The sequence below is a fragment of the Urocitellus parryii genome, chromosome Y, assembly GCF_045843805.1.
Source record: "Urocitellus parryii isolate mUroPar1 chromosome Y, mUroPar1.hap1, whole genome shotgun sequence".
In the NCBI taxonomy this organism is placed as follows: Eukaryota; Metazoa; Chordata; class Mammalia; order Rodentia; family Sciuridae; genus Urocitellus; species Urocitellus parryii.
In genome coordinates, this window is record NC_135548.1 from 67,976,186 (window position 1) to 67,993,874 (window position 17,689).

The window sequence follows — 17,689 nt, forward strand, 5'->3', positions numbered from 1 at the left end:
AAATAGAAAATTCATAGCAAACCCATCTTTAGCTCTTCCACATTATCAGGGGCTCTGATTCAATTCCGTCCAGAAAGGTGTCTGAAATGATTTCTAAACATGCTGGGGACTCACCTCTGTGTGGAACTTTTCAGGAAAAAGGGGATCAAATCTCATGAAGCAACTCTTCTCTCTTCTAGCCCATGGGCAATGCAAGGAACCTGCATGATACCAGAGGCTCACTTCTCTCTTCTCGTGTCTTCTGGAAAGGATTCGTTAATGCTTCCTGAAAGGTGAAGCAGAAGCCTGCATCCCCAGCTGCACAGAAGTGTTTTAGGGCAGTGTCTCCCTTAAAACCCAAAAATAAAAAAACAGGTCATTCAACAGGCACATGGATTCGAGTACATGTTCAATGATCCCTCCTCCCTGGAGCCTTCCACATGCCCATCTTCCACATTCACAGAGCAATGCTTGGCCATTCTCAAGACCAGGAGACCATGATGCTCATCACCAGGAAGTCAATAAGGAACATGAAGAGAGCAGCATGGATTGCAGAAGGTGGCACATCAAGGATCTTCAGCTCTGCTGCTAGAACACAAGAGCTTAACTTCAGTATTGACTTTTTGCCAACTACCAAGTACGATAGCAGTGTCAAGCCCAATACGCAGATATGCAAGTAGTAGGTGACACCCCGCATCCATTCACAAAAGTGGGCAACATCTGCATCAGAACAAGGAAGTATCTTACCCTTACTCATAAAAATCATCAGAAACAAAATAAAATGGATGCAAGACTTCTCATTTCACTATTAGGTAGCTGTTGGAATTCCCTATTAAATAATACCTCCTCCAAAATAAAAAGTATCTCAGACATGTGTCAACTATTCAATGGATGACATTTTAAAAACTATGGACTTTACTTAATATTTATGTATGCTATATCCCTGCCTAAGGCTCTATGAGAAAGGAGCACATAGAATTGGATCTTTGAAAATCTCACATTTGCTGATAAATATTACTGCTGATCTCAGGCATGGCGAAGTGAAAAGTGGGACTTTGGATATTCCAAGAATGCTATGTTGTGGGATTGGTGTCCCTGATTCATACATAGCATATGGTTTCTATGAAATCCAGTGAGGGAGCAGGAGTAACGAAGCTGATTGCACAGATGACCTCAGGGAATACTGACAGATAGGCCAAATGAAAAATATGCTCCAGCTAACCATTGGTATTTGGGCTTCTGATCCCAGTCCTGTTTTTAAAAAAGGTGCAGACAGGCAGTGTTCATTAAAAACTGTCTACCATGTAAAAGTGGGTAATTTAAATGGCATCTAGTTACACATCTGATAGAATGGTCTGGCAACATATGAATTTCATTCTAACAACAACAACAACAACAAAACATAGAAAATGAGACATAAAGATAAAACCTTGTCTTCACCAGGATGCCTAAAAATAGGTTTTATTTGGCTCATGCAAAGAAATATCTTTCAATAGAATTTCTGATTTCTGAATGAATCCATTCAACTTCATACTGCACAGATCACAAGGTTTTCTTTACAGAATATTCTCTTCTTCTTCTTAAAGCCTCACATAGAAAATGTCTCACAGGACATAGGAGGGGAATGACCCAAAGGATGAGAGAATGGCTGGAACCGTTCTCAAATGTGCCCATGTAGCCTAAAGTTTGAAGGCATCTAATTGTACTCTAAAACAATTATGAACCTATTCGATCCATTATTAATAAATATCACCACTTTACCACTTGAACCAAATCACAGAAAATTGGAAACAGATGATCATTGGCTTTGATACCTTTACTTCTGTTTCATTACTCAGAGTCGATCAACTCTATACTTCAAGTGACACAGATTTATTACAGAATGCCTAAGATCCTAAGGATCTACTTTAGCTCAGCCCATGGTATTGCTTCATTATTTTATTATTTTGTAAGTAATAAAATATAACTTCATGTTGGATGATATATTCAAGCCATGAATATATCATCCAACATTGTTCTTCCCAAAATATTAGCCCAATTTCTGCGCGCGCTCACTTACTGTTCAGGAATTTTACTAATTGTTTGAAGGTTCTAGAGGACCTGTTAGACTCCTAATGGACAAACCATACAACATACTCCAGAGAACGGACGAGTGCCATAAGAAGAAAATAAGGTCAGCCTACAGCAATGGGCAGCTGCCTGCCCTCGGCTGGGCGGAGCCCTGGCCGTGGCACCAGGGCTGCTGGGCAGCAGAAGCCTCCACAGCCCTGCAGGGAGCCTGGAGCACAGCTCTGCCTAACCATGCTCAGCCCTGGACAGATGCACATGAGTTCCCATCACAGGCTCGAGTGTGACAGTCCCAGGTGCATGCCTGTCATGCCAGCCACCAGGGAGGCTGAGGCAAGAGGAACGTTTGAGGTCAGCCTTGGCAACTTAGACCCCGAGGCAAAGGGGAAATACTTTTACAGGGGTCTCTGAGGGTGTAGCTCAGGTAGGTCACTTGCCTCACAGGCTCAAGGCCCTGGGTTCAATCCCCAGAACCCACGTACACACAAAAAGTGAACTTGGAATATTGTTTAAAATGATGGGTCAGGTACACACAAGGACTTCAATATGACCTCTCAGAGGAGCTCAATTTGAGATCAGACTGAACAAAAGACCACCTGGACCATTGACTCAGTGTCTGAAACCCTCTGTGAGCATGGGAAGCACTGCTGGCAAGACACCAGAGGGCCAAAGCACTTGTGCCCCCTGCAGGGGCGTCTCTTGTCTACCGCCAAAGACTGTTCCCCTCCTGGGGCAGCTGAGAGCAAGCTGGGCCTTGGAGCAAGGACTAGTGCTTTAGATATAGACTATGCAAGCAAGGGGCAATGTCTTTAATAAAACTAAAATTAAAAAGTCACATTGAAAAAATTTTAAAAAGAAGAAAATAAGGTCAAGTAGAGGAAGCCCATTTTCACAGGAAAAAATCCCCCAGTGAAAAGCATCAGAATAGATACCAAGAAAAATACCAACAAACACAGTGTGCTCCCACTATGTATCTACTCAACATGCAAAAGTTAGAAAGCTAGATAATACAATCCTGGCCACAGGTAGAGCTATGCAGAAGAGCCACCTGGCAGTGCTTAGTCAAAGAAGTAAACATGCACACTTTGACCTAGAAATTCCACCTGTGTGTAAACCAGGCGGTGCTTAAGCAGTTTCACAAGGGGACATGCACAGGGAAATGTATCCTCAGGTTCTTATAGAGTTGTCTGTGCTTACAGGGAGTTGATGGTTGTCAAGATGCCCACAGCTGCGAAAGTCAAAAGCTAAAAAAATAATAGATGCCAACCTGGATATATTAATAATCCCGTATCTATGATCACCTTCATAAGGGAGCTTCCCAACTTCTGTGTGGAAGTGTGTTTCTCCTTGGCCCTTACACTGTTGTGGAGACCACTAGGAGTTCAGCTTTGTGCAGGATCATCTGACCTGGACTTTTGGCAAGACCTGTACAGCCCTCACACATGCTCAGATGCTACAGGACTTTTCAGACCAGTCCAGACAACAGTAGGCATCCATTCATTGTCTGCACTCTACAGATTCCTAGATGCACGACATTCATTACCATCAAATGCAGAATTTTCATCAAAAACTAATATATATATATCATTCCAATCTGAATCAAGAAAATCGGAAATATCCCCAAATCCAAAGAGTGGATCCCCATTGTGATGCTACAAGTTGAAAATTCCACAGCTGACCTCATGGGATGGTTCACAGTCAAAAGACAGCTGCATGAAAAATATTACATGACCTTCCTGCTATGTGAAAAGTGGCATGTGAAGTACACATGCATGTCTTCCTCAGACATGGGTTCATTTGCAAGACACCTTGTGCAATTGAAAATACTCCAAAAGGGGAGAAATCAGAACCATGTCTCCAAAGTATTTCAGCAGAGACCAACTCCATCTGTCTATCTATCTCTCAGTGAGTGTGTGTGCTCTTGTGTGTGTTTGTGTGTCTTTGTTTGTGTTTGTACCATCACAGCTGATACTTCATTGCCCCCATTGGAAAACTGACTCAGATAATGCCATCTGCCAAACTCCTAAAAACCAAAGTTCTTGCTGATAGAATGAAACATTCCTTCCTGTTGGTTTGGATGTGTCCTTTAGGAATGACTGCTACATTTAGTATACTCAAATCATCACAGTAGATCAGGTAACAAAAACATATATATTTTAAAATAATAATAATATATTAATGGAAACAACAAATACAGGATAGAGTAACAACTGTGTTACTAAACAAGGTCAAGGACAATGGCAAACTATAGATTCAAACTTTGAAGAAAATAGTAATCAATGTAAATATTCCTGGGCTGCCTCAGCCCCGCCCAGGCACACAGCAACAGAATGGTTTTGCAAGCATCCTCAGGAGGGCATGAGCCTTCTTTGCAGGACAAGAGGGAGGTTGAGGCTCAATCCACCCATCATTCTTTTGGGAGAGGCTCCTTTTCCTCAGCACAAAGTTGGATTTTTTGTGAGGATTCTTGGCATCAAATACGTTGGCCTCTGCTGGAATCCTCAGCTCTGGGGAGAGAGGGGTGTACAAAAAGAAGGTGGCACTCAGGAGGTGCTCCCTAGGACACGCCAACATCTGAGAGCCTGTGCCAGAAAATGCCAGAGCCACACACCTGAGAGCTCTCCAATTCAGCACCAATACCAACAAAGACAGCCTCCACAGTCCTCCCTGAGGAAGAACTAGGCAGAGCACTTCAACAGACCTAATGTCTGTTCCTACCGAAGGCTTTGGACTCCAGAATATCTCAGGTCCTCTTGCATCTGCCAAAGCACACCACTAGGGTTTGCATCTGAAATCTCCCACAAAAGGCTCCTGCGCCGAAGATTCAGTCCCCACATGAGCCATCTTCATAGGTGGGTTTGGAGGGAAGCATTGGATGGTGAGTGCTCTGATGTCAACATGAAATTCTCATTCAAGATGAATACACTACTGGGGGGTGGGAGGGACTGGAAGAAAGGTTGAGCATGGTTGGAGTAAGACCTAAACAGGGTTGTGCCCTGGGCAACAGTACCTTGTTCCTGTTGGCTCCACTGAATCCTCATTCTCCAAGGAGAGGTCCTCCCTCTCCATCTTTCTCTCTCTCCCTCTCTGCCAGCCTCGTTCTCTCTCTCCCAGTCTATGCCTTTGTGGCAAGGGCTGAGGAGCTCTCCACTGCCACACACTAGAGCTTTATGGACAGCCTCAGTGCACAACCAAAGAGAAAGCTATGAAACCCAGAGAAAAAAGGCCTAGGATTCCTCCTCTGAGTTATTTTCCTCAAGTATGGCCACAGTGAGGACAGGCTGACCAGCACGGATACCACGTTAGAGCCATGCTTCTGCGTTGGTGGAGCCCGCCTCCATGTGAACCAGGCTTCTGAGAATGGAGGCCACATTCCAAATACTGCCCTACTGAGAACAATGGTTCCAAAGACCAGCAAAGGGACTGCTTCCCTCCAACATGGTGTATGGCCCAGTGGTGCCATGACCCCGAGTGGGGGAATACAACAGCCGCTTCTCCTTCCTCTGAACATGTGTTTCCTGTCGCCCTCCTCTAACATAGAGCCTGTTCTCCATCCCTTCTGGGTTGGATGTGGAGATCTCTGCTATGAATTTCTTAGGCTACCAAGGCCCCAGACAGACTTCCTCTTCCATAGACTCTACTAACCTAACAGTAGGTTAAGATAGGAGACAAGTGATCCTAGAACTCATAGGGATGGTGGTCTTCAGGGTACATAGGCTGGGATAATGGCTGCTGTGGTGTTTGGCTCACAAAAACCAACCAACCAACCAACGAAAAAGCGCTGGCATTATTATCAGATGAGCTCTGTGGCTACGTGCTCAGGAAGCCCTCATCTGACTTTAGTTAGGGATCACAACCTGGCTATTGTGATCACTCCTTGCCTAGTGGACTCAGGTGCGTAAGACCATGGAATTTAGGCAAAAACAGATGATTCAGGCTGTCTCCCAGGCTGTGTTTTCTTCCCAATTTCATCCTGTTACTGCTTGCTAGAATCCTGGCAATGCTCTGCCCAGGCAGTGGTTTTTTGGTCACACAGAAGGCTTTCAATAGTACTGCTTCAGTCCACAAAATGCCAGTTCCCTCTTTAGCCCATGCATTCCCATGTTCCTTTGAAACCACTCCTATCCCAGACCATGAAAACATACTGCTCCTGGAGAGAGGCTTTCCTCCTCACTCCTCAAAGATGTCAGCTTTGGATGCCTGTTCATGTCCAGGGGAGGGCACCTGGTGGGGAGCCGCAATATCCACCGGGGTATACCATTGGACCTCAAGACCTTCCACCAGCAGAAGTGCAGTTGGCTTTGTGCACGAACCCAACACACCTGTTGGAGTGTTCTTGGGGGTCAGAGACTACTCTTTGTTGCTAAGAGTTGACCTGAGTCCACATCCTGACCCTTGCTCTCTGCTATCTGATTGTCTCACTTACTCTGACGGCGAGAGATGATTTGGCCCAGCTCATAATCCTCTGGATTCTCCTCAGTAAGGAAGTGTAGGTCGAGGGCGCTGCGGATGACGACAGGAGCCCTATCGTGGCAGGTCACCTGGAGCAGCATGGGAGACAGGCCTTCAGGAAATGGGCCTTGAAGTGACTACTCAAGGACAGTGGGCAGGGGCATTCTGGAGGCACCTCCACTCTAAATACAAGGGCAACATCCATGACCCTACTACCCGAGGCTGACCTCCTGCTCATCGTGTGGGCTCTTCCCACAGGCTACTAGCCCAATCCTTGTACATAGGACTTCCTGGGCCTGCCATTGCTCTTTGTGGAGCTGCACTCCTCTCGGAGTGAAAGGACCCCACTACCTGCATACAGATGCAATCTCATCCCACAAGTTGGGAGGAATGGGACAATAGCCTCCAAGATCCCAGGTCTGCCCGAGGATGCAGGCGGCATTGGGAATGGCCTAGGCACAAAACCTAGAGGCTTTGGTCTGGATTGCCAGGGCCAAAAACAGACCCAGGAACATGACCACACACAGGAGAGCTGAAAGATAGCCACGAGAGCTCCTGGCCTCCAGAGGCTCAGTGCTGGCTGGGATGTAGGAGGGCACCTCATCCGGCAAGGGTGGTCATTGGGTTACCTGGACATTTAGTGTGCTTGCTCCACATCCATATCGACTCTGCAGAGAGACTCTCTCAGCTCCTTGTTCAAGGAACATGGAGAACCTCACACTGCTGTCCTCCTCCATAGACGTCAGCATCCCATACAAGGGAACCTGCAACCTAGTTCCTGTCCTATTCTCATCTGTCACCCATACCTGTCCCTGCCCTTCTGGACTGCATGCTGCCACCTGACACACAGACTCCCTCAGACATGGCAGTGGACAAGCTGCTGCACTCGCTCATCTCAGCTCCAGCCCTTCACACTGACCTCTCCCTTCTTGATTCCCATCTATCCTCCTGATCATCCAGAAGCTCCAAATTCAAGAGGGCATGAGTAGTCCATGGTATTGGACCAGTGTCTGCTCCCCACCCAGGTGTAAGCACCACGGGACACCCCTGCTCCCAGGCTTACCAGAACACTCTTGGCCATCTCTGGACTTTGTGTTTCTAAGTGGACACGAATTAAGCAGGTGTCTCCCACCTGCTTGTGGGAAAGCGGCCTGGAGGACTTGCAGGTTGATTCTGAGAACTGTGGGGGATGGAACATCAGCAAACCCAGAAACAGAAAGCCACCCCAGACTGTCAGTTGGCTCTATGGGCTTCCAGCAAATATGTCCAGGTGCTGAGGCTTCTTATTTCCTCAGGTCGGAGTGGAATGGCAGCACATGCACAGCTTGAATAAGGTAGGTGTTTACCTCCTTTCCCTTGACCTGGGGGCGTTTCCTCACGATGAAATATTGTATTCCCAGATTCATGGACAGACACACGAGTGAGTGGTCAGAGACCTTGATTTCTGCAGAGCGAAGTGGAGAGAATTGTTAGGTGGCACTCAAGGATTATACCACAAAACACCCACAACCCCTGAGAGTCTCCGCCAGGCCCATCACACTTTGGTATTTTGGGGCCAAGGCCCACTTTCTCTTGGCTGTCAGTTATCCTGAGCCCACTGTGGATCATGTCTCCCCACTGTCTGATTGTCCTACTTACTCTCATCCTCAGACATCATATACAGCAGCTCAAAGTTGTCCACATCCTCATGCTGCAACAAATTTTGGTCCAAGGCCCTGCGGATGAGGCTTGTCACCGTCTCCTGAAAGGTCACCTGGGTCAGGGTGGGACAAATGTCATCAGAGAATGGCTTTTAGAAGAGCTACCCAGAAGACTGTGGTCAAACATTCAGGAGAAATCTCAGCTACATATACAAGGGCACAATCTTGTTATCCTGCTACCTGAGTGTGTCCTCCATATACCACCTGGGTTCTTGCAATGTGCTACTAGAACAATCCTGGTACAAATATCTGCCTGTACCTGCCATCTCCCCTCCCCCTGGGGAGCCACATTCCACTCATGTCAAAGGACCAAACTGCCTATGCACAGACACACTCTCATCTCACTGAGATGAGAGCAATGGGCCAGGGATCTGCGCACCAAGTGTGATCTGGGATGCAGGCTGCCTTTGTGGGTGGAAGAGGCAGATGCACTGAAAACTTGGGTCCTGACTGCCACGACACAAAACAGACTCAGATACAAGAGTGTGCACTTGAGTGCTTCATGATAGCTTTGAGAGGCCCTGGCCTCTGGAAGCTCGGTGCGGGTCTGGTTGTCATGATGTACTTGACTCAGCACTGGCAGTCACTGAACATGTCTCCTCTGCAGCTGGACACCTGCAGCATTAGCGTGTCTACTGCACATCCTTAGAAATTCTGCCAAGAACCCCTTTAGCTCCGTATTTACATACATGCAAAGCCTAACATTCCGAAGCTTTGGCATGACCCCCCAGGTGATCCCGACCCCAAATTCCTACACCTAGTCATGCTAAGGAGGTTCTCTTCCCTGCCACCAGGAACACATCCCCTCCTACACATGTGACAAGTCACTGCCACCTCCTCTGCTCCAACTTCACTCATTGAGAATACCAAGTTCTAGGCACTGCAGCCTGCACCCTGGACATATCTCTGCCTTCATCTGTCCACAGCACTTCCGTCTGCACTTCTGGCCTGCAAAACCCACAATACACAGGCCCACTCACCACTGAAGCTGGGCATGCTGATGCTCTCCCTCCTCAGGTCAAGCCCTTAAGACGGACCTCTCTCTTCTTTATTTCCCACCATAGCCCTGGGGTTGGCTGTGTCTCCTGCCTTCCACTGTGTGGACACCCAGGAGGCAGCCCTGCTGTCGGGCTTACCGGGATGCGCTTTGTCTCCCTCAGGCTCTGTCCCTCTAGGAGGACGTGAACAACGCGGCTGTCTTCCACCTGCTCGCTGGAGTGAAGCAGTGAGGAGCTGCTACTCACAGCTGCTGGGGTCCTGGATGCCACTGCCACAGAAGGTTCCAAGAACTGTGGGGGATGACAACATCAGCAAAGCCCAGCAACTGCACCCCACCCAGCCTGGCAGTTGCCTCTGTGGGCATTCTACAACATCCATCCAGAACCTGAGGTTCTTGTCCCCTTGGAGGATGTGGAGTGGCACCAGGAGTAAAGACTGAAGAAGGTGGCTGTTTTGGGAACAAGAGATCCAGCACCTGCTGGGTGGGGATGAAATCCCAGGAGATTAACCCCATGTTGCTGCTGAAATGTAGGTTCCTCCCACAAATGACAGGCAGGAGCTCATTCCTAAGCTGGTCCTGCCTGTAAGGTTCAAGGCTCTGAACCCTGAAGGGCTCCTCCGTGTTCTGATCATTTTCACCCTGGGTTGGGACCAAGAATGGTGGGTTCAAAATGGAAATGGTGACAAACAGAAAAATGACTTGTGCCAATACACTAGAGTCAAAGCACAATGGGACAGTTCCCATCAGTACAAACACACACACACACACACACACACACACACACACACACAGAGTCAGAATAGGAGTCCTGGGCCATTCATCAGGGATCAGACTAGAGGGCCTGCTGGGCTCACCTGCCCTGTGCTACTCACTGTTACTCTTGAGCTCCTCTGCGACAATCGCCAGAGGCTCTGGCGTCTAAGATGAAGCCTCACCCAGTGTATCCACAAAAGGGCTAGTTGGCCCCCCTGAGATTCCTGGGAGCCTGAGGCTCGGCATTGTCTGCAACCACAGGAGAACATCCTTCTCCCTCCAGTGGCTCCAACCAAGTGAGCTCGGATGGCTTGGTCAGTGAAGTGGGTGCCTGGATACCAGGGTTCCATGTTCTGTTTGATCCATTGTCAAGGCAATGATGTCATTTCCTGTGCCCATACCTGAGCCTCTTTTCACATAAGACCACTTTCAACAGCCCTATGGGCTGCCGATTTCTCCTCCATGCCTACCCATCTCAGGTGCGCAGGTGTTCACCAACAACTACCCAAACATCCCCACCAGCATCTGCCCTGCTTGGTGCCACTAGAGTTCCAGCTTGGAGCCTTCAAAAATGCATTCACAACCAGTCCTTCCCTCTCAGCAGCTTTTGGACCCTGGTCCCATCATTGTGCAACTCATGGTGTGCCCAGTCTTTTCTGGAAAGTAGGGTAGCATCTAATCTCTAGGTTTTATTGTGTCTATTGGCCCATAACACCCTCTGTTCTCTCTGAAACCAGAGATGGGACTCACAGGTGGCTAAAGCACAAATGTAGAGATGGGATAATCACAAGAAAGGGAGAGACAAAGAATGCACCCTAACTCAATCAGGCCTGTGTCCCACACAGGGACATGGCCAATGTCCGTCCCATCGTGGCTGCAGTTCCCTCTCTACACCATGGCAAGTTGGAGGGGACTGAGATGCAGAGGCTGCTCCCCTCTGCCATACAACTTCCCAAGGCTTCTCCTAAGATTTCAAAAGGGCCAAGTGTGTCTAGTGTTGGGGTCTCACAGAGACTCCGAGGTACCACAGCATCCTGCTGCCCAGAACCGGTTCACCCCTCACCTCAAGGGGGCTCAGCCTCTGGATTCATGGGAATTGAAGTGGGTACAGGTGATGGGATATCACCTCCAAGACTGAGTTATGCCAAGTCCATGACCCCTGTCTGCATCCCTGTCTCCAGCACCACTCCCCCCTCTCTCTTTCCTCCTCAGAGCAAACAAATCCATTTAGCAAGTGTGTCCTGTGATAAAGACATGACGGTCACCCATCCTCTCATTACAAAAACACTGAGGCTCAGCCAACATGGATCCTACAGGGAACACAGGCATAAACTCAGACTCCGATCCTCCCAGCCGAGCCTCAGTGGAGCCTGGACTCCCAGCCTCCTGAGTCAAGGAAACAGAGGTTCCTAGCCGAGCCACCTTGGATGCAGCCGCACACAAACTGAACTCATCAATGCTCTCAGTTGTGAGTAAGAGGGGAAGTGGTGTTTCACAACCCTGGACATCAAGGGCAGTCTCCAGGCTTTGGGGTGTGCCCTGGCCTCTGTCTATCTGCCCAGGCTCTCCAACCCACACTGGCCTCTTACCCAACCTCCTCCTAGGGCCAAACTCAATCCTGCCTCTCAATTTCTGCTGCCTTCCCCAACACACTGCTCCCCAAAATGAGCAGGGCTGGCTCTCGGTTATCATGCTGGTGCCAGCAGCAATGCCACCCCACTGACATAATTCTGAGTCCCAACCTAGGCACTCCAGCTGTCTTTGCCACACCTGGCCTGTTTGGGCTCTGGCTCTTGCTCTTTTCTTTCATGTGCATGTGTTTTGAGGTTTTGAGTTTCTCCCACTGCAGAACTGCAGCTGTGGCAGGGTAGAGCTCATGAGGGTGACATTCTGAGCCACATCCAATCCCATCAGGACTGTTCACTGGGGTGACTGCTGGAACACAGTGATGAGTGAACACATGGGAGGTGGTTGGACCCACCTTGCCTCTGGGTGGCTTCCTTTCAGGACAGGAATGTAGGCATGGGAGCCCCTGGCGTGGGATGCTTTGCACAAGGCGTGACCATGGGCTCTCTTTCCTGGCAAAAATGGCTCCACTCAGCATGGAGAGCACTGTCATTCCTGGTGGCTAACAACAGCCCTGGACCCCAGAAAGGAACCCACACTCAAGATTAACGTCTGAGTGTGTGTGTCCTCGAGGAAATGAGGTCTTCTGATCCCAGGTGCAAAGGGGTAAGTCCTCTAACTCCAGGGGCCATGAAGGGACATCTGAGTTTCCCTTGTCCTTCTTTGCCTCTCTAACTAACCACAGTTAGGACCCTGGCCTCATTCCCCAGGGAGGATCATTAGGCTCCATAAAGGACAGTCTCTAAGATGCTCAGTGGACCAACACCCTCTGCACAACCCATAACCCATTCACCCAAGAGGCAAGAGGATTTCTATTCAGGAAAACCAGGAAAGGGAGAGCCTTTCTCAAGGACACAAGGACATTAGTGAGTGAGGGAGTGATTAATGGATGGAGAACTATTTCCAACACCAACTTCCAGGAGCATATATGGCCCCCTGGAGAATTCTGCAGTGTGTTGGTGATTAAGGAGAACGTGTGAATTCAGGGGTCACTAGGTCCTCTCAGCCATAAGGAGGGAAACTGCCATAAAGGAACTAGGACAAGGGTGCGAGGAATGCTCACTGGTGGGAGATCGGAAGGAAGGAATGTGTACTCATTAGAAAAGTGTCGCCTGAAAATTCTTAGCCAGCCAAAAGTCGTGCGAACTTGTGTGGGAAAAGAGTCTTTGCACAGTGATGAAGCTAAGAGCTCACATGATGGAACACAGCATCAACTGGGACCAAATCCAATATCTGATATTCTTGTAGGAAGAGGAGAGTCTGGACCCAGATACCAGGGAGACTGGGGGATACCGGATATGTGAGGTTGGAGCCAGGGCGGGATGCCCATATGGGAACCACAGATCGTGGGCAGCAATAGGAGAGTGGGCAAGGGCTGGGAGAGTTGGGGAGACAGTCCCTTTGAAACCTGGGAGGGATTATGGCACTGGGACAGCCCAACACCTACTGTGTTGAGCCTCTGGAGCTCAACGGAAGACACTTCCTCTGTTGTCGGCCACCCAGTTAACAGAGTTTGGTTGCAGCAGCCTAGGACCCAGCTGAAGGTCTGAGCATGTTGGCCATGCAGGTTGGATCTGGACCACAGACACCCTCATCAGAGATTGTAGGGTCTCAGCCCTGAGGCAAGACAGGCACTAAGTCAGGCCAGGTGGGGAAACGGATAGGCACACACTCTGGGGGCTGGTGCCTGTGTTACTGGGAGCACTTCTGATCGCAATTCCCTGATCTGCTGCCAACACAGGCTACAGAGGAGGGTACAGAAACACAGACCACGGATCTGCCCCACTCAGTGGGCCCAGGCCAACACAACACCCAGCAGCCTCGTGCCATACCCAATGAGTCTCGAAGCGGCCCCCTCTTCCCATCCTGAGAGCTCTTCCCTTCCTCATGTGCCAATAGCTCCCTACTGTCACTGGCAATATCTACTCTGTGAGATGTCAACATCCGTGGGTACTGTTCTCTCATCCCAGGACAGTGTGGTCCCACACACCCTGGTGAAATGGGCCACCTGGAGGCTGGACCTGGAGGTTGTTGAGGCTGAATGGCAGCGGTGGTCCTCTGGCACTTAATATTATTTAAGTTAAAAAAAAACAAAAACAAAAACAAAAAACGGGTCTTGGTGCTCAAAAATGTTTGATTTGCATATTCTCATCCCCTAACCCCAATATTTTCATTATTTCCTCACATATGAAATCTTACTAGCATAAAGGTAATTTCGTATTAAACAAAGTGGATTGAAATAACATTGGTAAAAATAATCAATCACCATACTTTCAATTTTTGTTCTGCTTTCCTATTAGAAACCACTTGGATACAAGAGAACAGAGGACAGACTCATGGAAATGCTTGAAATGACAAGAAGCTCCCACTCAAGCTCAGCATTCAGTCCTGGACAGGGTAAGACCAGGCCACTTTGACATCTGTGCCAAAGAGTCTACCAGACAGAATCCTCTGACTGATCCCTGACTGAGCCATAGGAACTGGCTAGAAAAGCCTTCACATCCTCAATACATTCTTCACGTCAGAATACTTGACAACCATTGATATCCATCTCTCGTTAACTTGCTCCCCAGCCAACCATTCTTCAACAAATTCAAAGGAGTAACTCATGCAAGCACACAGAAAGGGGTGTTCACTACACACATCCATGTGTGAAAAAGACAACTGGTATTTCTTGTTTGGGCTATTTCAAATGAAATCCCTTCTGCATGACCTCCACAAACCAAAGGAAAATATTTGTGAAATTCCCACGTAGAAGACAAGATACACTTGCCAAGGAGGCAGTGGCAAGAATTTTGACACTCCAAATGTAGAGTGTGTGTTTAGGAAGCAGTCACAGTTTCCATGAGAGAGTCCCATGAAATCAATTAGGAAGATCCATGCTCTAGCCCTACCATGCAAGTGATGTGACTTGAAAGAGTCACTTAGTCTTAGTAACCATCATCACTAACAACTAAGTCAATGAATAAAGGTCCTCAGGTGCCAAGCTACAAAATGTGGGATGAGCATGGATGAGGATGGGTGGGAGAAGTCTCCAACTCTAACACAATTAGGGAAGGATGTGCTGACCTCAAGTGGCTGGGGGGGCTGGGATCCTGCCACAGAGGGGAATTCCAAACCTCACATCCCCTGACCCAGGCCAGAAGACCAGGTAGAGTCCAAGGACCCTGGGGTGGCCCAATGGCAATAAAGGTCAAAAGGAACTAGGGATCTGCCTGGTCCCTCAATCCCCTACTCTGAGCAGGGCTGCATGACGAGGCCAGAGGCCATCCACAGCAATCTGCCTTTACAGGAAAACAGGGACTGCAGGCTGCCTCTGGCTCACTGAATCAGGGTGGTGTTTTCATAAAGCAAGACCACTTCCTCACATTTGACCAGCAGCTCATGTGTTGACAGCACAATGACTGACTTGACTCAGGCCCTGATGAATGAAATAGAAAATTCATAGCAAACCCATCTTTAGCTCTTCCACATCATCAGGGGCTCTGATTCAATTCCGTCCAGAAAGGTGTCTGAAATGATTTCTAAACATGCTGGGGACTCACCTCTGTGTGGAACTTTTCAGGAAAAAGGGGATCAAATCTCATGAAGCAACTCTTCTCTCTTCTAGCCCATGGGCAATGCAAGGAACCTGCATGATACCAGAGGCTCACTTCTCTCTTCTCATGTCTTCTGGAAAGGATTCGTTAATGCTTCCTGCAAGGTGAAGCAGAAGCCTGCATCCCCAGCTGCACAGAAGTGTTTTAGGGCAGTGTCTCCCTTAAAACCCAAAAATAAAAAAAAAACAGGTCATTCAACAGGCACATGGATTCGAGTACATGTTCAATGATCCCTCCTCCCTGGAGCCTTCCACATGCCCATCTTCCACATTCACAGAGCAATGCTTGGCCATTCTCAAGACCAGGAGACCATGATGCTCATCACCAGGAAGTCAATAAGGAACATGAAGAGAGCAGCATGGATTGCAGAAGGTGGCACATCAAGGATCTTCAGCTCTGCTGCTAGAACACAAGAGCTTAACTTCAGTATTGACTTTTTGCCAACTACCAAGTACGATAGCAGTGTCAAGCCCAATATGCAGATATGCAAGTAGTAGGTGACACCCCGCATCCATTCACAAAAGTGGGCAACATCTGCATCAGAACAAGGAAGTATCTTACCCTTACTCATAAAAATCATCAGAAACAAAATAAAATGGATGCAAGACTTCTCATTTCACTATTAGGTAGCTGTTGGAATTCCCTATTAAATAATACCTCCTCCAAAATAAAAAGTATCTCAGACATGTGTCAACTATTCAATGGATGACATTTTAAAAACTATGGACTTTACTTAATATTTATGTATGCTATATCCCTGCCTAAGGCTCTATGAGAAAGGAGCACATAGAATTGGATCTTTGAAAATCTCACATTTGCTGATAAATATTACTGCTGATCTCAGGCATGGCAAAGTGAAAAGTGGGACTTTGGATATTCCAAGAATGCTATGTTGTGGGATTGGTGTCCCTGATTCATACATAGCATATGGTTTCTATGAAATCCAGTGAGGGAGCAGGAGTAACGAAGCTGATTGCACAGATGACCTCAGGGAATACTGACAGATAGGCCAAATGAAAAATATGCTCCAGCTAACCATTGGTATTTGGGCTTCTGATCCCAGACCTGTTTTTAAAAAAGGTGCAGACAGGCAGTGTTCATTAAAAACTGTCTACCATGTAAAAGTGGGTAATTTAAATGGCATCAAGTTACACATCTGATAGAATGGTCTGGCAACATATGAATTTCATTCTAACAACAACAACAACAACAAAACATAGAAAATGAGACATAAAGATAAAACCTTGTCTTCACCAAAATGCCTAAAAATAGGTTTTATTTGGCTCATGCCAATAAATATCTTTCAATAGAATTTCTGATTTCTGAATGAATCCATTCAACTTCATACTGCACAGATCACAAGGTTTTCTTTACAGAATATTCTCTTCTTCTTCTTAAAGCCTCACATAGAAAATGTCTCACAGGACATAGGAGGGCTAAAGTTTGAAGGCATCTAATTGTACTCTAAAACAATTATGAACCTATTCGATCCATTATTAATAAATATCACCACTTTACCACTTGAACCAAATCACAGAAAATTGGAAACAGATGATCATTGGCTTTGATACCTTTACTTCTGTTTCATTACTCAGAGTCGATCAACTCTATACTTCAAGTGACACAGATTTATTACAGAATGCCTAAGATCCTAAGGATCTATTTTAGCTCAGCCCATGGTATTGCTTCATTATTTTATTATTTTGTAAGTAATAAAATATAACTTCATGTTGGATGATATATTCAAGCCATGAATATATCATCCAACATTGTTCTTCCCAAAATATTAGCCCAATTTCTGCGCGCGCTCACTTACTGTTCAGGAATTTTACTAATTGTTTGAAGGTTCTAGAGGACCTGTTAGACTCCTAATGGACAAACCATACAACATACTCCAGAGAACGGACGAGTGCCATAAGAAGAAAATAAGGTCAGCCTACAGCAATGGGCAGCTGCCTGCCCTCGGCTGGGAGGAGCCCTGGCCATGGCACCAGGGCTGCTGGGCAGCAGAAGCCTCCACAGCCCTGCAGGGAGCCTGGAGCACAGCTCTGCCTAACCATGCTCAGCCCTGGACAGATGCACATGAGTTCCCATCACAGGCTCGAGTGTGACAGTCCCAGGTGCATGCCTGTCATGCCAGCCACCAGGGAGGCTGAGGCAAGAGGAACGTTTGAGGTCAGCCTTGGCAACTTAGACCCCGAGGCAAAGGGGAAATACTTTTACAGGGGTCTCTGAGGGTGTAGCTCAGGTAGGTCACTTGCCTCACAGGCTCAAGGCCCTGGGTTCAATCCCCAGAACCCACGTACACACAAAAATGAACTTGGAATATTGTTTAAAATGATGGGTCAGGTACACACAAGGACTTCAATATGACCTCTCAGAGGAGCTCAATTTGAGATCAGACTGAACAAAAGACCACCTGGACCATTGACTCAGTGTCTGAAACCCTCTGTGAGCATGAGAAGCACTGCTGGCAAGACACCAGAGGGCCAAAGCACTTGTGCCCCCTGCAG